This window comes from Protopterus annectens, chromosome 17.part0 (genome assembly GCF_019279795.1).
Source record: "Protopterus annectens isolate FY-2018-M chromosome 17.part0, PAN1.0, whole genome shotgun sequence".
NCBI classification, from domain to species: domain Eukaryota; kingdom Metazoa; phylum Chordata; order Ceratodontiformes; family Protopteridae; genus Protopterus; species Protopterus annectens.
Genome location: NC_056751.1, coordinates 653,208,503 through 653,233,329, shown reverse-complemented (window position 1 = coordinate 653,233,329; position 24,827 = coordinate 653,208,503).

Here is a 24,827-nt window from a genome sequence, read left to right as displayed (position 1 = left end):
TGTGTGTCACATAGTGATAAGAATCTGATCTGTGTCTTATGAATACCCTGGTGTGCTGGGGTTCTAATCCAGTGATAGCAGTGCTTGTGTGAACATAAATGTTTAATGAGCATATGTTTATGTGGAAACACGCCAAAGCTGAGGAAATATCAGAATTATAATTTTAATTACTTATTTAATAATTCTTCCTCTATCTCAGTACCTTTAGTTTCTTCTTTTCTTTTCATCAGGAGAGAGATTAGGAATTTCTTCTGTTGCATCTGTAATGTCAGTTGAAAATATGTCACATATTCAGTATAGATAACCTCTTTTTTGTCTTCACAGTATACTGTGTATATTGTGGCAAAAATCTGAACTATGTCTTGTGATTGCCCTGGTGTGGTGGGGTCCTATAGCAGAAATGGCAGTGTTTGTGTGAAGATAAATGATGCTTAATTATCATATGTCCATGTTGAAACAAAACAAAGTTGAGGAAATAAGTATTTCTTTCATAATGCTTCCTCTAATATAATACATTTATTTATTTATTCTTCATAACTTGCCTGCCATGTGGCATTTTGGACTCTAGACTGGCAGCAGCCCTAGCAGTGAACTACAGCTCACTGCCTAAAAAGAAAAGTGAAAATTCAATTTATGCAGCCTTCTGTAGCACAAACAAGCCTGGTGCTGATGCATATGCATGCAAAAAAAAAAAAACTGTAAGCCTGTTTCCTACATTTCCTGTAACTAGTGTTCCAGATACAGATTTGTTGTATCCAGGACTGTATGTAAGCTTCTGAGCCCTCAAGCCTTTCTGTGTTGGAGGGAAGCCTTCTAGCTTATCAGTGGGAGTGGTAAGCACTAGGTAACATGTCTACCACATAAGGAGAGATTCTGGCCCAAAAATTGTAGTTTTTGGCCATTTGGGCAATCTCTTCCATCTCTCTCAACTTTCTGATTTGAAAGCCTGCATTTGCATTTGTTTCTGTCCTGTAACTCATCTAGTGCATATACAGATTCTTAGTTTTAGCACTTAAATTTGCTTATTCGTGCTCAGCACTTGTTCAGAACTTGTAAGCACTAAATAAGTTACTAATTACTATAGCACTCAACCTTCCTCATTACCTAGAGGAAAACCGGTTTTGTACTTACTTATCTCACTTGCTCAGAGAAAAACAGCTCTTGTACTCACTTTCCTCACTTATCTAGAGGAAAATATTTTTTTTTATTCAGGCATGTCCAAGGGTCAGCTCCCTGTCTATCTGATGAATCTGGGCATCCTGAGGCAATGCAGAAATTGCCTCATGTACACCACAGACAACCCTCTACTCCTACCACCCAACCTACAACCTGTGAGAGATGTACTTATCTAGCCAAACTGAAGGTAAAGCTCTCTCCAACCAAGACTGAACTTGACAGTCATGAGGAGAAGGTAAAATTTGCAAGACACCACACTCATCACATAGTCTCACTAAATCTACACCACCAAAATCCACACATAATAATACAAAAACATTTGCGGAGGCTCTCAATAATAATCTGTCTAAGCAACAGAGACCTCCAAAGCAGAAAGCAAGCAACCTCCATCCCCCAACACAACCCAAATGACATATAGCCCACAGACTCAGTGTGCCACTCAATCACAGCCAATAAGGTAAAACAACGTACCCAACACACTAGTCATAGGTGACTCTATAGTCAGGCACACATGTCCCACTCACCAGGCTAAACAAGGAGAAGGTTACTGTCAGCTGCCTGTCGGGTGCCAGGATCCACCACATAACCTATGCACTCAGGTCACTCCACAACAAGTACAAATATCACTCTGTCATTGTCCATGTTGCTGTGAATGACCTGAGATGTACCTCCCTGGACTACATGAAAAGAGACATGGAAGAGCTCTCCGATCTTGTAGCCCAGGCAGGTATGACCCTAGCCCTGAGTAGCATTCTGCCATCACCCAGATTGATACCGCAGTACAAGGACAAAATGATTGACTTCAGCAATTGGCTAAGCTTCTCGTGTCATTCTAAGGGGATCCAGTATCTGTCTGCTTGGGATGACATGGTCGACAGACCACAATGCTTTGCCACAGATGGCCTGCACCTGTCGCCCCTGGGATTCTGGATACTGGTTAAGGCTCTTGCTTCCCCTATAGTGCCTTTTATAGGCAAGGTTCAAATAACAAATTTACCACCATAACAGGAACAGGCAAGCAAAAACTGAGGGTAATGCAACTCAATGCTAGAAGTCTAAATCTCAAAATGCAGTCACTAGAGGCACTCCTTAAAATGGAGAACATTGATATCTGTGCAGTGACTGAGACCTGGTTCAAGACTCCAGAGAGCACCAAACACCAAAGGTGGAAGTGTGTCCATATTCCTTAAGGATAGCCACACCTCCAGGCTAGTTGCTCAGCATAATGCATCAGAGGTTATTCAAGTGCAACTAACTCTGGGCAAAACTGCAATTCAAATTGTAGCTTGCTACAGATCCCTCACCATGCCACGGAATACCCACACCTCTTTCTTGATGTACTGGAAACTATTAGGATTCAACCAAACACCCTAATAATGGGTGACTTCAATTAACCCACCATTAACTGGGAAATCTACTCATGTACCAACTCCTCAGCTCAACACTTTCTGGAATTCATAAACTCCAATGACCTGGATCAACTTATCCAAACCCCCACCAGGGGCAACAATATCCTAGACTTAGTCATTACCAACATGAGTGATCAGTGTTCCACACCTGAACTTCTCGTTGGTCCGATCCGACCATAAGCTAATCACCCTTGATATCCACATCCCGCCCCCACCCCCCATTAAGAAAACCACGGTAAAAAATTTCTCCAAAGCCAACTTCATGCTTCTTAAGACAGAAGTGGTGAACTTCATGACACCCGTGCAGATGGGCAATACAGTTACAACTGCTGAATCCTACAAAAATGCACTCTATAAACACTTAGACAAGTTTATGGATCATGCTATTCCAAACAGAACCAAGACACTATCCTCCAAAAAAAGAAAGCCAATCTGGTGATCTCCTGCCATAAACAAACTGTACAACAGAAAGAAGAAACTGTTGCAAAAGAGAGTAAAATCCCATGAGTGGAGGAGCTCCCTGGTCAGTCTCAGTAAGAAGCTGAGATCCCATATAAGATCCTACAAAGCTAGCTATGAAAACAAAATCGCCACTAATTCTAAGGACAACCACAAAGACAAAGCATTCTATAGCTATGTCAAGAATCTCGATGGCAACACCTAGATCTGCTCCTCGTTACAGCAGAAAGGCATGAAAATTACAGAACCAACTGATATTGCCAACATCCTGGCAGATAGGTTCAGTGCTAACTTTACCCCCCCCCCACCCCCTAAACGGCCCATATCTATACAGGAAGAATGCAGAATCCCTGTAATCACAACTACACAGGTAAAAGCTGCACTCTCTAAAGCCAAAAATACAGCATCCATGGGACCGGACAACATCCCAGACTGCGTTTTACACAAACTTCAGAACGAACTGGCTCACCACTTAAGCACCATGTTCAGTAATAGCCTCACATCAAGCTTTGTGCCCACTGAATGGCGCACAGCAACAGTTATCCCACTCCACAAAGGGGGAGCCACCACTGATCCCGGGAACTTTTGGCCTATTAGCCTGACAAGCCTGGCCTGCAAGGCCATGGAACATATCATCATGGAACTCATAAACAAAGACATTGGTAACCTCCAAATTCTGGATCCCACCCACTTCGGGTTTGTGAAAGGCAGATCATGCCTCCTGAACCTGATTGACTTATTTGAGGCAGTCACCAAAGCTGTAGATGAGGGTAAGGTGGTTCACACAGCCTATCTTGACCCCGCCAAGGCTTTCGACACCATCCCCCATTCTGGAATTATAGCTAAACTCACTAAACTAGTAAAAAGCAGTGACAAGTGGAGTACCACAGGGTTCTGTCCTGGGACCTCTCCTGTTTGGTATCTACATCTCTGAAGCACAGGCTAACACAGAAGGCCTCTGGCTAATGAAGTTCACAGATGACTGCAGACTAGGAGCCATAGTCGTCCCCAAATGATGTGGACATCCAACAGAAGGGCCTCGCTGAGACAGATGCCTGGTGTCAGAGCCATGGCCTCAAGCTCAGTGCCAAAAAGTGCAGTGTCATCCTCTTTGGTAAAAACTCTGTACCTATGAACTACCACATAAGCAGCAATCTACTTAACACCAAATGTGTGATAAGAGACCTTGGGACCCAGGTGGACAGTAGTCTCTCCTTTGATAATCACATTGCCACAGTAGTCAGGAAGTCCTTCTACATGGCACACCTCATCATAAAAGGGTTTTCATCCAGGAAAAAAAAGGTCATTGTTCCCTTCTACTCGACACTCATTAGACCCATTATAGAGTACAATGCCCCTTTTGGAATGTACCTCACAAGACATCTGCAGCAGCTGGAAAGGCCACAGAAGTACCTCACAAAGAAGATTACTGGCCTCAAACAAATGCCCTACACTGACTGCCTCAAAAAACTCCAGCTTTACTCCATAGCATATCACCTACTCTGAGGTGATCTCTGCCTAACATATAAAGCTATGTCAATCCCAGAGCTGTTGGACATGCTACACGTAAAGAAATCCCAATCCCTCCGAGCTACATGGTCTAGGGATTAAACCTTGTCACTACAATAAACAGGACATGCTTGAGGGATAGATTCCTATCCCAGAGACTTCCCATACTCTGGAAGAGGCTACCCATCTATGTCAAGCAAAGTTCTTCATTAGCACTCTTCAAGAAAAATCTTGATGAGTGGATGGAAAATAGGAAATACATCCTGGGGATCACTTCTGTGTCTCTGCTCGACAGTGGCACAGGAAAATAACTTTCTTGGGTGGCGTAAACCAGGGAACCTTGTTGGCTAGGCTTACATAGGCCCTTGAGCCGATAGCCTAGTACCTACCTATGAACCTATATCCTTCAGCACTCCAGATAGTACCCAGTGAAGAAAATCCACCTATCTGATAACTTTCTCTGTGAAACAAGGTGTAAATGCAATGCACTTAGAGAAAAAGGACAGCTAATACAGGGATCAAACCCAGTGATCTGGTAATTTGACAGAGAGATGAGTTTGAATTTATATTTATAGACATTTTGTGATATGTGTTGTTTAAAACTCCACTGTTCTCAGTATTGCTAACACTATGTGGGGTGTTGCCTCTCCACTTCCACATTATTTGGCATTAACTACAGTTCTGATAATTAGTGCTAAAAATTAAATTTGTGATGTGTCAAGGGGATGTAAGAAGGATGAATGACTAACTGTAATGCACTTCTTACTCTTGCCATTGCTATACACACTCTATGGTTAAACTAAGTTTTCCTTTCAGCTTTTTTTCTTCCATTATTTGTCTAATTATTTTTGCATTTGTGGCTCACTCAGCATTGCCCAAACATAGTTGTCTGTCTAAGGAAAAAAGTGAAAATTTTAATTTAGGATATCTTGTGTAGAGCAAACAACCCAGCAGTGGTGCTCTGCTATCAGCACTCTGGACAGAACTCAGTAAATAACATTCCACTTGTCTTGTAACTTTTCCTGTTGCACGAGGTGTAAGTGCGGTGACCTTAAAGTAAAAGACAGCTAATAGAAGGTTTGAATGCAGTTGACATATACTTGTTTTACAATGTTTTGATTAGGAATGTCACATTAAATGCACATGAGTGTCATGACTGTGTTACTGCAAGAAATATATCATTACCGTTTACTATATAATATGTGCACATTATGTTAAACATGGCAATGATGATATTTAATGCAGATTGCACATATGTAGATATGATACCCACAGTATTTTTGTTCTAATTATTGAGTTCCTACATATGTACTGTGGTGGTGGTGCTGCGGTAGCGTTGTCGCCTCACAGTTAGACGTTGCCCGTTCGATTCTCAGTTAGAGCGTCTTCTGTGTGGCGATATGCATGAATGGGCATTCCTTCGTTGAAGGTTGTGCATTAGGCCCAGCAAGCCAGCACGTAAAAATCTACTGCCAATCATTAGCGGACCGGAGTTCCACTGTGGCGACCCTTAACCGGGAAAAGCCAAAAGACACAAACAAAATTGAGTTCCTACATACCAGTATTTATTATGAAGTATGTAACCTTATCCACCATGTCTTACTCAGGTCATGCAATTGCATGCATCTGAGATGTATTTACAAACAGAAACACTGCCTTTAACATAAAAATGTAGATCCATGACTAAGTAAAGTCACAGACATACAGGCATCTTTTAAGTATTTCTACATTCACTCTTAAATTAGCATACATCTAATTGCCATGTTAATAAGTAAGTTCTCCCATGGTAGTGACAATTAATGAGCAAAAGTTTAACATTTTAACCTTTTTTTCTCTTGGGTTTGATTCCCACGTGGTACTATTCAATCGTATCAATGTCTAACTGCAGGCATGCCAATATGTCACAAGCCATATCATTTTTCCTCCAAACAACTATGATTATAACCAACAACACAAAGCATATCATGGTTTAACATTAGAATAGGTCTGAATAGTTTAAGTATCATAAATGGGCAAATTTCACTGCTGTTTTAACGCCTTCTGTCCTTATTGATGTACTCACTACCAATGTGTCTGGCAAGCCATACCAGTGTTTTTAATTGGGAAAATGCAGTTGGGAAGGTTGCATGCCTTTATGCACAAACTGTTATATGTGAAATATGAACTGACTGCCAATTCAACCCATATTTCTAACTTGACTTCTGCAGACATGGCTGGTGACATTAGGGATGATAATACATTTAGAACACAAAAGTGGAGTGTTGAGGAGTCCAAGATTTTTGTGGCATTCCTTGTGGAGCACTATAGCTGGAGGCTACTGCAACAGGAATATAACAGGTCTCAGTATAAAGCTGAAGCTTGGAATAGCTTGGCTAAGGCTGTCTCAATTGTGACTGGCATCCCACACACTGGAGAGCAATGTTGTCATCTCTACAGTGATATGAGAAAGTGCAAGATGGACCTCCTTAGCCAATGGGAGTATGACGTTTGCACTGCAAACACTCTCAGGTGTGTAAGTATACTAACCCATGACCAGTCTATGACATGGCATTAATAAGCAAGCCGAAGCATTTGTTACACTTTCATATATATATTTTTCTTTTTTTCTCTAATGTACAGCTGCAGCGAAGATAATAGAAAACCATGAGACACATCATGAGAGACTAACTTACCTCAGAGAAGCATGGGTTAAGTATGCATCTGTTCTGATTGCAAGACAAGGAGGTATTCTCAGTTCACCACTGCATATCATCTTGAGCAGGCAGAAATTAACTTTAATATCAAGCCTACACGTCTGCTCCAATAGCTCTTGGTTATTACATTAGGCAATTAATGTTTCAGATTACTTGTAAGGGGGTCCAATACCCAAAAACAGATAATCATTTTTTACAGCCTACTATTTATAAGATATTCTAACTTCAATAGTGTATGACATTAACAATTTAATATTTGCAAATGTGATTATTAACTTAGAAACAGATAGCTGAAATGGCACAGTGGAATACATGATTCTTTTAGTCATATCAAATAATTGTGATTGATTGCTTTCATGATACATTCGTGCCTTCCCATTATGTCTGGATGGGCCAAGGTGTACTTATGTTTTTTTTTTTTCATATTGCTTTATGTTTTGAAATAATTCAGTTATGTGACATGCCACTGATCTAATTATCTCTTATTTTGTCTCCCCACCCTTTGTTTAATTTAAAGCATTACACCTGAAAACATAATGATTATCAGTTCAGGGAGGTAGACGGACTACTGGAGTTTGGTCCACCATACCTACACAGGTGGCTGCAGCAGCAGCATCCCAAGCAGCACAGACACCCAACACATCTGGGTCACAACCTGTCAACATTGGTTCCACAAATCCTGCTCTACCTGTGTTAGGTAGCTCTGCCCTGGCTGCTGGTGCAGTGGTACCCTCCAGGAGCAATAGTAGTGCAGGTGGTGATTTTGTCTCCTGACAGGAACCGACAATGAATGCATTATGAAGAGGGGCCTCAATGTCCAAACTGGCAGGGCTGAAAATGTCCTGAATCATATTGCCAAATGGGTGCCATGTCTGTCACAAACCCAGGCAAATGACACAGGAGACAGTGATGACAATTCTGAGTCTGAGGACTAGATTATCACTGTTCTCAAGGTGAACGTGGATGCACCTCCAATGTCCCCTACCTATGCCAGTCATGATGTCACCCATCCTTTTGTGTCCCTACCATCCCTGTCGTGTATGTCCTGTTTAAGTCTGATACCTAACCTACCCTTCCTACCTGACCTACTCTTTCCTCAGCACCTTACCCAACATTCATCTCTAGTACAAAATAAAAAGCCCCGTACATAGCTTCATCTACGTGTTATCATGACACACTTAATTTGGTCCATTTGGCTATATAACATCATCCTGTTGTTCCAAAAGCACACCTTAACTCCATCAGCAAGTTCAAAGATGAACCAGCTGCTGTAATGTTAAATGCTGAAGATATACAAGCAAAGCAAAAAGCTGAACAAACTGTACGGCACTGGTTTGACCTTAAATTAAGCAAAGTTTAATCACAAAGCATAAAATCTTAGCACTTTCACCTTACTAAAGAAGGCATCATCAGAGATAAAAGAACTAGCCTTAACAGAAGCTTCAATAACTTTGAAAAAAACAAGTGACCAACCTGGAATGCAGTTGCAGTTAACCTGCCTTCCACTTAAAAAGACAGTCTACCAATACAGTGTTGCAAAATAATAATAGATCCTACAACAATAAAAAATGGTAAAACTTTATATATACAGAATGTATACTCCAGTTCCACTCAAAAAGAGAAGAACATTTATGCCCCGTAGGAATCCCATGATATCAGCCTTTGAGAGAATCTGTGAGGGTAACTTTAGAAGGATACTGCAAAACAAATAAAGATATACAGATAATTTAACATCAGATGAGAGAGAATTATTAACACAGATAAGAAACAACAAAAATATTCAGGTCGAGAAACCCGACAAGGATGGGAAGGGGTGCAGTAATTACAGACTCTTTTGCATATGCTAGTAAAATTTTGAACTTATTGAATGATGTAGATATGTACATACAAGTGAGAAAAATGAAATAAATATAGCATGTGCAAGGATAGACTATATACTAGAAGATCTAGTACTACAAGGGGTTATGTCTAAAGATAACTTGGACTTTGTGAAAGTAGACAAACCAGTAATACCATCTACCTTTGGTATACCCAAAGTACACAAGGACCCCCCCCCAACCTCCAACTAAGACGCACAGTATCAGTAGCTAGGTCAAAGACAGAGTCCTTAGCATTATATATGTATGTTAACACAAAAGGAATATTAGACAAGGAGACACACATCCTACTGGACTCGTGACATCTGTTACAAATTTTAAATAACACTCCATTTGGTGAAAATATTATCTTTTTCACCATTGATATAGTAAATGTATTTAATGTCACACCACACAACACTGGCTTGCAGCATTTTTACAAAGTGCTGCTGTCAGACAACAACAAAAATGGCAATGATGTTTATATGCTACTAGAATTTTTGTAATTGGAGTTGAAAAACAATTACATTTATTTAGATGGTGAATATTATCACCAGGCAACAGGGCTAGCTATGGGGGCAAGATGTGCCCCAACATATGCCAACTTGGTTTTGACAGAATGGGAGCACAATGCAGCATTTTGTTCACCTTCCTTTAACAAAATATTTAGATACTTCAGATTTTTGGATGACATTCTTATTTTACGGAAAGATGAATTTTCTAATTTTGAAAAGTTTTAGATGAGTTGAACAATTCAACTACTTTCTTAAATTCACCTCATCCATGGGCAGTCAATTCCATTAACTTCTTAGATATTATTATATCCAAAGACTACACTGAAAAAAAAATATGTATCAAATATTTACAGGAAAGAGACTTATTGAAATTCATTGCTCCACTATGATAGTAATCATCCTTTTTATCAGAAAAGAAAATTAATCAAAGGTCAAATGGTGCACCTTTCAAGATTGGTTTCAGCTGATGTAATTTTTACTATAGAACTGTAAAAACTATGCTATATGTTTTCAAGAAGAGGATACCCCGATTCATAAGTAGATTCATTGAAAGAAGAAATACTTTTACATCGAACACAAAATTTGCACCTATACTAAACACCACCACTACTCAGGACCAAGTTCTACAAGCTGAAATGAAGCACACAAGTGACAATAATCTAGACAAAATAGGTGCTATGTTAATTCAAAACAAACACCAGGCTACAGTATTAAAAAGAATGATGAATGAAACATGGAATTCTCTTCTGAAATAAAACATATCTTGAGTCATAACCTAACATAGCATTCAGTTGAGACAAAAATCTTAAAAATATTTTTGAGAGTAATCACAACAACTTAGGAAAGAGACATAGTCTAAAATGACAAAGTCTGGATTTTGTAAATACTGTAATTACATAAATGATGGCCCTTATGTTACAGTACAGAATTACAAAAAAAAATGTGTACACGTCTAAGAACATGTAACTGTACCACCAGAATGGTAGTATGTTTAGTTTGCTGCACATCCTGCCCAGCCTTCTATTAAGGAAAAACTAACAGAATGCTCAAGGGTAGAATATAAGAGCATGATTATGACATTAAGAGGCAGAAGCCTATGAACGCATTATACAGGCATTTGTAAAAATTATAAAATATTCTTATTTTTTATGATTGACAAAGTTTCCACTAAAGGACAGGATGGAAACTGTAAATTACTTTTGGATGAAAAAGAATTGCAGTGGCAGCAACAGTTAGATGCTATGAAGAAACCAGGACTGAAAGATAAATTAGCTATCAAATGTATTGTAAAAAGGAGAGCAGAAAAGTTATAAACAATTTTTTTAACAATAACAAGTTTTAATTTGTAGATGTGTACATAATTTATACACACACACACACACACACACACACACATATATATATATATATATATATATATATATATATATATATATATACACATATATAGATTCACTTTATAGTCTCAAAATCTCGAGACTATAAAGCTGAAAATCCAAATAGCCGACAACCCACAACCGCAAAAATCAAAATTGCGATCATACACATACACACACCACCACACAAACACACATACACCTACAAAACTACACTACAAAAAACAAAACAACACATTCAAACACAACATAACACTCAAACACACCTGCCCTACCTATAAGCAGGGGGCAAGCCCCCCTGCACCCCCCACAACCCTACTACCTATATATACTAACTCTGAGGTTGCACTAAACACACAAACACATAAAACACACACACACACACACACACACACTAAAATCTTTACCCAATACCCTTACAAAAACACCACTTACCTGAATCCCCAGCTAAATCCACAAACCGCACCGCACATCACAAATGTGACACCACAATGGCGGATTTGACATTTCTGCATTCGATATAGTGCAGTTTCACATAACTGCACTTTCGTCTTTATGGAGTCGAGATACTGAAATTTGATATTTCAGTATTTCGTAATTCTAAAGTGAATATATATATATATATATATATATATATATATATATATACATATAGATATATATATATATATATATATATATATATATATATATATATATATATATATGTAAACATGTTTTACTGTTTGTTGCTGTTGTAGGATCTATTATTGTCTCAACACTGTTTTGGTATACTGTCTTTTTAAGTGGAAAGCAAGTTAATAGTAACTGCATTCTAGGTTGGTCACATGTTTTTTTCAAAGTTATATAAGCCTCTGTAAGGCTAATTCTTTTATCTCTGATGATGCCTTCTTAAGTAAGGCAAAAGTGCTAAGATGTTGTACTTTGTGAATATGTTTTGCTTAATTTAAGGTCAAAGCAGTGTTGTACAGTTCATTCAGCTTTTTGGTCTGCGTGTACATCTTCAGCATTTAACACTACAGCTGTTGGTTCCTGTTTGAACTCGCTGGAGGAGATAAGGTGTGTTTTTTTCCTTTTGGAATTGTTTGTGTACTGCAAAAAAACCCTGGTTCCATTATTCTGCTGCTGTCACCCATCCCTGGTGTGTTGACTCTCCAAAGTCGTGAAATTGTGTTTGCAATACTACACTTATATTCTGAAGAAGTGAATAGCTATGGTGCTATCCTACCACCTGCCTGAAATGTTTTATATTCTTTCCCATGTCCTACCCTCTGCTTGCCATCCCATTTTCACCACTATCCTATCAATTTCACACATTTAATCTGGTCAAAAAATAAAATCATTCACAATACACATGGCCAGAAATGGCCCATCAAAAAGCCTTTACTTTTTGCCCTCAAAATTTGCGCAGAGGTTGCCATCATGAATCAATACTGAATGATGGTGAATGCCATTTTACTTTTCATGGCAAAAGCTGAAGAACTTAATTTCAGCTGCAGTAGTCTGGTTACTTTTACACAAATATGCTTAATTCTGCTGTGATATAGGAAAACATAGTAAAGGCAGACTAACAGCACTAGTCTGAAATGGTTGCATAACATTTCTTAGGCCACGGAATGTAATGAACTAGAAGTTCTTATGTGGTGTGCTTTTCATACTGTCATGTGCTCAATTACAGCAGTGGGTCAAATTTTGATTTCATGACATTTTATTTTTCTATCATATGGTTAGCTGCAAACATTTGTATTTATCTTCCTTTCCAAGATTTCAGTGACATATCATTTGAATAGTGTGCAGTGGTGGTGCTGTGGTAGCATTGTCGCCTCACAGATAGACGTTGTCCTGTTCAATTCTCAGCTAGAGCGTCTTTTGTGTGGAGACATGCATGAATGGGCGTACTTTTGTTGAAGGTTGTGCATCAGGGCTGGCAACTCGGCACGTAAAAATCTACTGCCAATCATTAGCGGACCGGAGTTCCACTGTGGTGACCCCTAACTGGGAAATGCTGAACGACACAACATCATTTGAATAGTGTAGCACAAATGCATTTGCAAAAACATTCCAGCTGCAACAGGGACACTTAGCGAGGTGCCATTATCCTTCTTATGTCTTTATGTTGGTTGTACTCTCCTACCCCTTCTTCTTCCCTGTAGTAACACTTTATTGTGCAGAGCATGACAGATTAATAATGACAAAATAAGTAAGAGCAACACAGCATAAAGTCCTACATGTCCCAGAAAGAATATTGTTGCTATTTCTGTCTCCATCTCTCTCTGTATCTCTTCACCATTCTGTTTCTTTGAGTTGTCACCATCTTTAAACTGTGTGATTTAAAGTGTGCAAAATAAAATTCCTTTGTGGTGTGATGAAATAATGCTCAGATCCACAGACAGATGTTTGCATACTTTCAAGGGTTCTAGTCCAGGCATGAGCTAAGTATTACTGTTTTAGCACACTGTTTTATGTTTAGACACTGCTTACATATTATGAGTCAACATTATCCTGCTTCTCCAGAAACTATTTAGTCCCTACCTCCCTCTCCCCCCTATGTATCTTCTCTTTTCTGCATCATCAGTATGTCTCCTGTACATTTATGCAATTTCTGGTGCTAAGCACCAATTGCAACTTTGGCTAAAGGGATGTACACAGCTTATGGCAACATCTTGTGTGAGTTTTTGCCTTTGGCCATGTTACTCTGGTGCCTTTTGTGTTATTGTGCTTAGCTATGCTTAGTCAGGTAATCTTCTGTTAAACAAGGTGAAGAGTTGAATGTACAGCATACAGTTGTCCTGGTGGTAATGAAGAGTGATACATACATTCCCCTTGTCTTCAGTCTGTTGTCATATTTGAACTTTGCAAAGTAGGACTCCCTATGTGGAATGCTTGGATAATACTCAGGTCTGTACATTTTTGTCTGATAATGGCAAGATCGAAATTCATACGTATGCCAAAGTGTTTCTGAACATGTATGACTACTGAGGTTATAATTTTTGGCTACAAATTTTCTTAACAAAACATATTTTCCTACTGCTATATTAATATGCTTGCTCAATATTGTGTACACTGTCTTGTACAGATATTAGTTGACTAATTATGATGATGAATCAAACAGTAGCACAACACAAATATGTGCAGAAATGTACCATAAATGAATCTTTAAGTATGTGTGTATGTGTATTCTTGTCTCCAGTTGTCCACCTCTTCTCGCCCTTTTTGAGTCATCAAATAAACCTCCTTAATTCAAAACTGTTTCCATATGCCATGTTTCCACCAGCAATAACATGCTTGATCCCTCATGTGTTTCATAATACATATAAGGACTGAAGAACTGTAAATGTCATGACAAATGTGTAAATCATGACACCTGAAAAATGACCATAACACATATCTGTTTTGCATTACATCAGATTCAGACATGGTTGTATGTGTATACTGCTTATTTGTGTGAAAGTCATCACAGAACACCATAGACTACTGCTAAGTTCAACACCTCATAATATGATTATGCATGCAATAATACATTACCATCAGCAGTACTGATGAGCTTGGCAGTGTTGTGCTTCAGGCAGAGAGTAAACAAATGAAAACAATTCTTAATTTAGGTTGCACAACGTCTGCATGTCTTATTGAATTTTGACAACAAGTTATCTGGATTTCAGAGTGATGTCAACTCAAGTAAGTCAGACTGTTAATGTATGTCTGCACATCACTGCACACTTACAACTGTGTTACAATGTTGCATAACCTATTCATACATAATGCATCACTGTTATTCTGCAGTTCACCGCTATATTTAGGAAGCATCTGCTTGTATTGTCAATGCACATTGTACAAGCATGAGATAAGACAAGTGACAGTGACACTGTCAATTATAACTATTTCCATGCAATCATCCTAGAATGCACTGGCAGGAATGCTTGAATGATAATCCTTTGGTTTACAACTGTGGATGTCATTGACATCCCATACTGTGAAACAGGTGCATGCCATTCACTCTAACACAATGTACATGAGGGACAGTATATAAGTCTTAGCAGAGACGTATGTTAATACATGGGACAAGCAGTTTGTTGTTACATTGGCCTGTCCACACACGCACACACACACAGTTCCAGTTTCTCCAAATAGTGATGTTTTATCAATTAAAAATGTGATTTTTCACATAATTAAATTCAGACTTCACCTGTGGTGCTTGCAACTAATGCTGTGTTTTGAAGATTGTGTAACTAGATAGGTAGAAGGTTCAATTCTCACCCTGTGGAACACTTGTATGTGGGGGCATTCATGACAATTAAGTAACACCTTAATGTCAAATGTGCTGCATCCACCTCTACTTAGGAGAATACATTTCACTCTGAGCACAGATTCCTCTGTAATTAATCCCACTTGCAACAAAACATAATTTCTTCAACACAGTGATGAGTTCACCCTGTCAAAAGTTCACTCTCTCCCCTTAAGAGTCAGACTCCTCCTGTAACTCTTGTAACTAATACTGTGCTCTGTATGTTGTATAACTAGATCATTAGGAGGTTCACTTCTCAACATGAGGAGTTTAGGTGGCTACAATACTAGGTGCATACAGCTTCATTAACAGACATGCTATATCAACTTCCAATCAGGGGAAATGTTAACCTGAGCAAGTATTCCACAATCCCTGTATCCCAGTTTTTCCAAAAACAAGGATAAGGGAACACAAAAGTGAACTCACACCTCATAAGAGTCAGACTTCTCCTATGACACTTGAGGCTAATGCTGTGTTTCTTAGATTGTGTAACTGGTTAGGTAGATGATTTAAATCTGACTCTGGTAATGTTGCTTGTCTGTGTGTTTCTAGTGTCATGAAAGCAAAACTTCAACAACAGATGCACTGCATACACTTCCACTCAGGAAAAAACTTTAGCATTGAACACAGCTCCATCTGCAGTTTATCTCACTTTTAACACAAACTTCTTATCTGCAACACGGTGATGAGGTCATCCTTACAGACATGCACTCTATCCCCTTCAGAGTCAGATGTGACCTGTGGTTCTTGTGGCTAATACTGTGTTCTCTAGATTATATAACTAATAGGTAGGAGGATCAAACCTCTCAATGGGGAATTTGTAGGTGAATCTTCAATGTCAGTTATGTACAGCTTCCTGAATGAGCATGCTGTACCAACTTCCAGTCAACAGACAATTTTAACTTGAGAGAAGATGCCCCCTTCCCCTTATCACAATTTTACCACAAACATCTTCTCTTCATCCCACTGAGGAGGTCATCATGCCAAATTTTCACAGTGTGCCCATATAACTCAGACTTCTCCTGTGGTGCTTGTAGCTAATTCTGACAGGAGGGGGATTTAGATCCAACACTGGGTAACTAATGTGTGTGCGATGTTATGTACACTTGTGTCTATGACAACACCTCATATGTCTACTTCCACTAAGTAGACATAGGTTCCCTGGAACAGGTTTGCCCTAAAGATTTGTATTACCCCCAGTCAATTAACAGTTTTGGAAACACAATGCTTATATCATACTATCAAAAATGAACTACATCAAATTGGTCATATGACTTTCTCTGTGGTGCTGGCTTTTGATACTATGCTCTCTAGACCACACAAGTACAGCAAGAGGAGGTTGGATGCCAGTAATTATTGACTACTGTCTATGGATGTTTGTCTTGCAGTATAGAGAAGGCTTATAATGCATGGAGCATGCACTTCAACCACCTTCATACATTTTCAGAACATCAACGTATGAAAGAGCGGTAATATCATCCATTCAAATGTGCACTGTTATGATTGTAAAAGAAAATCACTTGTGGCATGTGCAATTCAGGCAGTGCTCTGTACCTTGTGACCTTAGATAGTCTGTTCAAATCCAGCCATTACTCCTTAAGCACACTTGTGTCATTATATCTGGGAATGTGCAGGTAGGTAACAATGCTGTGAGCCAGCTCCCTGCTGTGTAAATGTATGGATGAGGATTCCTATGAAATCTAAACTATCCTCATGCTATAATAAAATTTCCAAGTTTGCCACAGGGTCCAAATCCTCCACTCATCATTGTAACTCCCTCTATGTGCTAAACTGGTTGGAACTCCCAAGCTACCTAAATTTCCTTCAACTAACAACAGCACACAAGCTCATTTTTAAACCCTCTAGCTGTCCATCACTCTCCTCTTCCTTAAAACTTCACCAGCCACACAGAACACTTAGATCCACAAATCAGAACCTCTTGTAACCTTACAAGTCTTTACATTCACCAGGGTAACTATTACTATAATTCTCCCTTGCTAGATTATCGAACTCTCTTCCCCCTCACATTAGAACTACCCAGAATCTCCCTTCCTTTAAAACCTTACTCCACGCTCACCTCTCCTCTCTCTGGGAGTGCTCCTGTACCCATCCTACCTGAATCCTGATGCCTATCTCTATCTTATCCTACTCAAAACTCTGCCACCGATTACATTTTTTGTCTACAATTATGATGTACTAAATGAACATGAATTTGTTGTTGTAAATATCTTATAAGTGGGAGACTTAGCTCGTATATTTCAATGTTTTTATAATATTGTCTTTCTGTATATAGAAGTTAAATTGTTGCTCTTATATGTTGTACTAATATTTTTAATATTGTCTTTCTGTCTGGAGCTTTTCTCCTCAGGTCTCCATTGAAAATGGGCTACCTTGGCCTAATGGACTTTCCTGGTTAACAAACTGAAATAAATAATAATTTTTGCTCCTTTTTTCACACAAAATTATTTGCTTTGATAATGACGGTGCCACAACTTGACATTTGGCTTTCCTATGAAAACTACTAAGACTTTCCTGTGGTGTGATGATATCATTTTCCTGTTACAGTGATGACTGGATTATGCATCACATGTGTCTTGGTATACTTAGCAGCAGGTAATATGGTACAAGAAACACACATATAGCACCATTATTTTAAATAAGTGACATTCACACATCTCCCTTGCAGCAGTAAAATGATGTCACAGCATAAAGGACAAACTATTTCAGAACTGTAGCACCAGTGGCACCATGGCACATTCATTCTTTCCAATATCATATAGCATCTATCATCACATAATCCGGTATTCAAAATCCATATCGGCTGACTACAGGCATTGCATGTCCTAATGCTGTTATGCATGAATGATGTCAACAAGCATTAAAAATGTGCACAATTACAGTGGGAGAAACCTCCGCCAGCCATTTTCTCTCATATAAATTGCAATAAAATCATGTGATGTAATGACTTCAAATAGGTGGAGTATCACTACTTTGTTAAAACTTCCATTGTGGTGCTTGTGATGCAAACATATTTGTAGATGGCATGTTTACATAGCTTGCTGTTCAATTCCAGCCAAAGATAATAGTCTATGAATGTATTGACATTACACAAACAGCACTGCATGCAGTTATTATTCTCATTTTTTATTTATTATTAAGCAAATAATACACATAGTTGTGCTGTTTAGATGTTGTTGCATAATGTCTTGTGAGCATGCTTAGTATAATCCTGCATTAGATGCACTCTATTTACAAATGGAGATCTTTAGCTACTGCAATGCCATCAGATCTGTATTGCCATTTGTCACTTGTGTATTTTTATTGCTATTATGTTATGGTTTGTCATGCACATGTATATAAAATACATGCTTGTCTAGGATGTGTCAAATGTCCCTTTCAGCTGTGCATGACACAGCTACAGTATAGGCCATGATTTGTTTATACAGGATGAAGTGGAGAATACAGAGCTACAGTCAGTTATCACATGTACATTCCCTGTATATACGTCAAATTCAATAACTGCACTGTATGCGAATGGCCCATAATGTATCCACTGTCCTTGATAACTATTATCCGAACTCCATGTTATCAACATTGAGATCACATTTATTAGCCTTTCTTACAATGTTGCATTGTGTCTCTATCATATCCATTGTTAGCATGTTTTTTTTTTTTTAATGTAAGTACATGTGCTAGACAAATATGTATTAATGTGTGTATTAGCAATATGCTTAGTGCATTTAGAACTTGAAAAGAGTTAACACATTTATTCTATTTCATACTGCATAAATCTGTACAAACTGCAGTTGCTTTTTGACCTTGTACTGTCAACTAAATCTTGCTTGTGCCTTGGAAATTTACTGAGAAGCAGATGATTTCTGCTTGTGTTAAGAAAATAATGAATAGAACAATACTGCTTATATGAAACTCAGACAAGAAGTTCCGCTGTGCTATGAGAACATACACAGCTGTAGAAACAACAGATAATTAGGACAAAGCCTGCTTGAAAATATGAACTGCAATCAGCATTTGCTTGTATCTGTATTAGAAAAGTACCTTGAAAAGTAACAGTGTACAATAGACGCTTGTAAATGAAGTACTGGTCACCAAGGCCAGGTTGTTTTTCTGAAAAGTTTCTCACAAATCTAGTCATGTCAGCAGAAAATCTGAAGTAACACCTGCTGCAGTATAATGCTTAAAGTTGTGTTTGATTACGTCAGCTTAGAAGGCCATGGCTTGTAAAACAGTATAAGAATGAACATACTTCCTGTCAGTAGTTAGACAAATCCTTGTATTTACATGCATTTGTCTCCTTGCTGTGTATTGGTCTTTGAAGTTTTTTCCTTTGACAGATTGGTCCTTCGGACCGGAAACCTTCACTTCGCCTCGGATCAGACAGGCCAGGTGGCTTGAAACCGTACGGGGAAGAAACCACATCGGTTCTTCTTATTTGAAAAGTCCTCCGACTGAATTGTCGTACAAAAGAGGCCAGCCACTTTCTGATCTGCGATTGAGGGATGGGTTTACTCAAACCAGGTATTAATCACGAAGGCTCAGGTAAGGTGAATCTACCTTCTTTTCTGTTTTAGATCAGAGACTAGATTTGTATTTATTCTGTTAGAGACTTTGGGCCGGATTCAGGAAACCTCCGTGTAAGACTTAATATGTCTTACTCGGAGGCTGCAGTTGAACGGTATGACATCAGCATGCCATGCGTATTCGTGAGGGCATGCTGAATCATACCCTAGGCTAACACGGTCTATATAGGAAAGTAGGGGGCGTGTCCTAATGCCGAGTACTGCAAAGGGACACGCCCCCAGAAGAGTCAGAGGTCTGAAAGTAAGCACCCACGAGCGATTCCTTAGAAATGTCAAGGAACACAACACCACACATCCCCAGAGACAAAACCCTACTGAAAAATGTGTAAAATGTAAAAATAGCAGTTTTATTTTTTTTTTTATAATTTCAAAAATGTTTGCCCACATTTGCACTCGTTTGAGTGGGTATGCCCTTCACTCAGCCACAGTTAGCAGATATGACATTGAAAAGCATATAAGATCTACATATGCAAATTAAGCCAAATAGCAATAGCGTAGCAGTAGAGACGTTGGCCAAAGAGGAGGTAGTCACAGTTCGAGCCCCCACAACATCATGCATCATTTTTATCTAAATAAGTATGAAACAATCCCCTGATATATATATATATATATATATATATATATATATATATATATATATATATATATAAAACTATAATTTAAGTAAAATGTAATGAAATGGGCCATGTATTTGTGAAGAAATCTGACAGAATAATTTATAAAACAGGATTATAATTGCCCATAGCTGAGCAACGCTTTAACAAGCTGCATTTGAGTGTCCATAGGTGAGCAGCACTTTAATAAGCTGCATATGAGTGCCCGGAGGTGAGCTGCACTTTAACAAGCTTAATATGAGTGCCCGTAGCTCAGCAGCGCTTCAGCCAGCGTAATATGAGTGCTCATAGCTAAATAATGCATTACCCAGCGTAAGCCATTTGCGCGGAGCTGCACAGCGCGCCAACCAGCTTACTGGCGGGCAACATTGGGCAAGCTGTATCAAAGCCACCTTTACACAGACACACCTCCTAGCCTGTCTAGACAATAGTAAAAAAAAAAGCAATGCCAAGGGTCAAACCCGGGATACTGTGCACCATAGTCAATGTATTGAACCACTAAGCCATGACAGTTGTACTGAGAAATACAGTATTAGCATATATATAGGAATGAATGAAAATAGAACCATGACAAAGCAGGTTTGCTTTAAGCTGATAAATATCCAAAATGGCCAATCAGAGATAAATGCGGGAAAACCGGCATATATAAGCCCCATAGGCGGGAATACACACCATAACTGATTGTGGTACCCATTTGCAGTCAGGATGGCAGGTGCAGGAGAGGGAAATCACTTTAGAGCACAAAGGTGGGGTGTTGAGGAGTCAAAATATATGGTTTGGCTCCTAGTCCATGATCATGAAGCACAACTCATGCAGGGCCAGGTTCAATGGGGTGTGTATAAGGCAGAGGTGTGGAACTGGTTGGCACATGATCTCACCAGTGCCACAGGCATTCCAAGGACTGATGAACAGGTCCGTCACCACCATGCGGACCTGAAGCGATGTAAGGAGGACCAACTGAATGGTTGGATCCAGGAGGCCCGCCAAATGCCCAATACCCCACTACTACGTATCCATGTAATTACGTATGTAAGAAATGCTATCCTAGCCTATAGTATGGAGAGGTATGTTCCAATATTCCTTTATTTATATTACAGCTGCAGGTGTCCGTTCCACAAATCGGCAAGCCTATGCTGATAGGTTGCTGAGGTTGTGCCACCAGGCAGGTTAGTAATTATTTAGCTGGTATTGTTATAGAATATAAGTGAGACAGATTGTAAAAGAGTTCATTGTTGTAACCCAGTAATAAAGGTGAAATAAGCCTAGAATAAAGATTCTGCTAGTATTGTAAGATTAGATAAGTGATGCAGCCTGGAAAAGAGTGTATTGCAATCCAGTAATAAAGATTAAACAAGTCTCAAATAGAGTTTCCACCTGTATTGTAATATCAGATAATTGCTTCAGCCTGAAAATGAGTGGTAATCAATCAACAAAGGATAGACAAGTGTCGAATACATCCTTGTAAATTCTGCCATATGAAATAAGTGAGTTAGTTGGAAAGGATTGTTGTAACCCAGTAATAAATGCTAATAAAGCCTAGAATTAAGTACCATTCTGAAATGTAAATCTAAAATAAGTGAGAGAGTGTGAGAAAGACAGTTTGAAGCTACCAAGAAAGCTGTAATAAGTCTGGAATAAAGGTATACTGCAGTCACTACATAATATTATGTTGCTGTACCCTTGCATTATGGAGATAGGATGGTTGTATGAAATGCTGAACATCCACAGTTGTCTAGACCCATAAAAATCAAATGTAGCAGGATGCTGCACCTGAACACAGCCAGATATGAACATATAGGAATAAAACTGGAATGTATATTAATGTAGCAGTAACATCCCCATCACCAACATTCCTAAGATTACATACAGGAAACTGTACTAATACATGTAGGGGATATATATCTTCATCTACTAGGAATGTACAGTATATGTATAGGTAGTGTAAGTTGTTAATGTAATATTTCTCCACCCTACCCTATTTTCACAAATTATGCCATTCCACACCAAACTGGGTATGTGTATTCATAATTAATTCCCATGGGCATTTGTCCTGTTGGTTCATACATATCTGCATGTACGTTGACGCATGTGCCCTGCTCACATAGCCAAACCTGATGGTCTGTTGCCACCAATCAACCCTGCATGCTGTTGGAATGTGCACTGTTGTTCTAAATATGCATGTGTTATGCTTGCTGCTCAATGTTCGGAATTCATGGGTGTTTGGTTAATGGGAATACTGATGCATGCTGTTACAACTAATTTTGAATGGTGTTGCTTGTTACTAACCCAAAATGCCATAAAATACTGCTAAACATAGGACAACAGGGAAGGCGGGTTCCAGCGGACCCACCTCTCCCACCTCAGCTGGTGAGTGCACCTGGCACCAGTGCCCAGGCCGGGACCTCCTCCTCCAGTGGCCCTGTGCCACCTTCGGGTGAAAGTGCTGCAGGGAATGGGGCTCGTCCCCCCTCTGCAAGCGAGGCCGGAGGAGAGCCCCCACTCACCCTCTATAGGGTCCAGTCTGTGGTGCGTAGTGAGATCAGGCGTTCTGTAACTGATCCCCTACGCCAGCTCGAGGTGAGAGTGGCGCAACTCACGGGTGTGTCTGTAAACTGATAATTCTAATTGGCAGTGCAACATATTTTGTTGTCCTCACCCCTCTTTCAGGGGTGGTAGGTGTCAAATTTCACACCAAATTTCAAACATATGCACAGCTGTTGCTGATAAAGAAATGGGGAGCTATGGACCTTCCCTACATCCGTCCTGCACATCCCAAGCTTGTTTTCCTACTGTCCTACCCTCTTTGTGCCCCCTTTTTCACCACTTTCCTATTTCCCCATTTTCTTTTCTTTAAAAGAAAATAGCGCGGGTGTTAGCGGGAGTAAGCACTTTTAAGCAGTATTCAGCGGGTGTGTGCTGGTGTGCGCTTAGCTAAGCGTAGCTAAGCATCACGCAAACCCACTTACAACTGCTTAAAAGTGCCTTAGTCACTCTGTATGACAAGGCCTGTAGTCTGCTCATCAGCAAAATAAAATACCCCTGTCAGTGTCGAACCCCGGACCTTGGAAACACTAGTCTGCTTGAATTACCACTGAGCCACAACAGATATACAAGAACTTGGTGCTGAAAGAAATATATCATGAAATACAAGGAGTGAATGTAAAGGGAAAAATAGGAAGGCCATTACACAAAGCTTGTTCTGTGTATCTTTACTGGCAATTCTTGTGGAAATGCATTACATTAGTGTGAGAAGAGAAACAGCCATGCTAGTAGGTAATAATGTTACAGTAGCACCTTACAAACCCCACACAGTATCAGAGTAGGATAAACACTGCCATATTTGAATAGGTAAGAGGCCAGACCTCCCAACTGTGACTGATTTACAGGGATGTCCCTGATTTGCAAACAACTGTTACCTGTGCCCCACTGAATCCCTGTGAAATGTACTAACAGTAGGCAGAAAGGTGGGGAATCCCACGTAATGGTAACTGTCAATAAGTTAAAGTAGACACTACTTGCATGTCAGAAATGGTGTAGTAATACATAGGCTCAAAATACCCCACAGTCACAACTCAGAATATCTGAAATATATCACGGGTGTATCCCACTGACATGTACCTTTCCCTGAGGCTGGTGAAATATATACCTGAGAGTATCTGAGGCCTGCAAGTGTCAGAACACACAGGCATATCAGCCTGTTTGCTGTTACATACTCTGCGAATAGCTGTAGAATTACTTCCACAAGCGTGCCCTTATGTAGGAGTACTACACAGAAATATCAAAGGATGTAGCCATCTAACATACTAATGACAGTATAGCAGTTCACAAGCACTGCATGTGCCTGATATTCATAATTGTTAGTACAATATACTTAGTTGTCCTCACCCCTCTCTCAGGGTGGAAGGTTTCAAATGTCACAGCAAATGTCGAACATATGTACAGCTATTGCAGTTAAAGAAATGTGCAGCTATGGACCTTCCCTACACCCAGCCTGCACATCCCTAGCTGGTATCCCCACTGACTTCCTGCTTACAACTATTTAAAAGTGCCTTATTCACTCTGTATGACAAGTCCCTAGTACTGCTCAGCAGCAAAATAAAATACCCCTGTAAGTGTCAAACCCCAGACCTTGGGCTCACCAGACTGCATGAAGTGCCACCAAGCCACAGCAAACATATAAGAACTTAGTGCTGAAAGAAATATATCATGCATTACAAGGAGTGAATGTAAATGGAAAATAGGAAAGCCATAGCAACACATTCCAGTAAAGACAAATATCAGGCATTCAAGGAGTGAATGTGAAGGGAAAATACAAAAGCCATAGCAACACATTGCAAGAA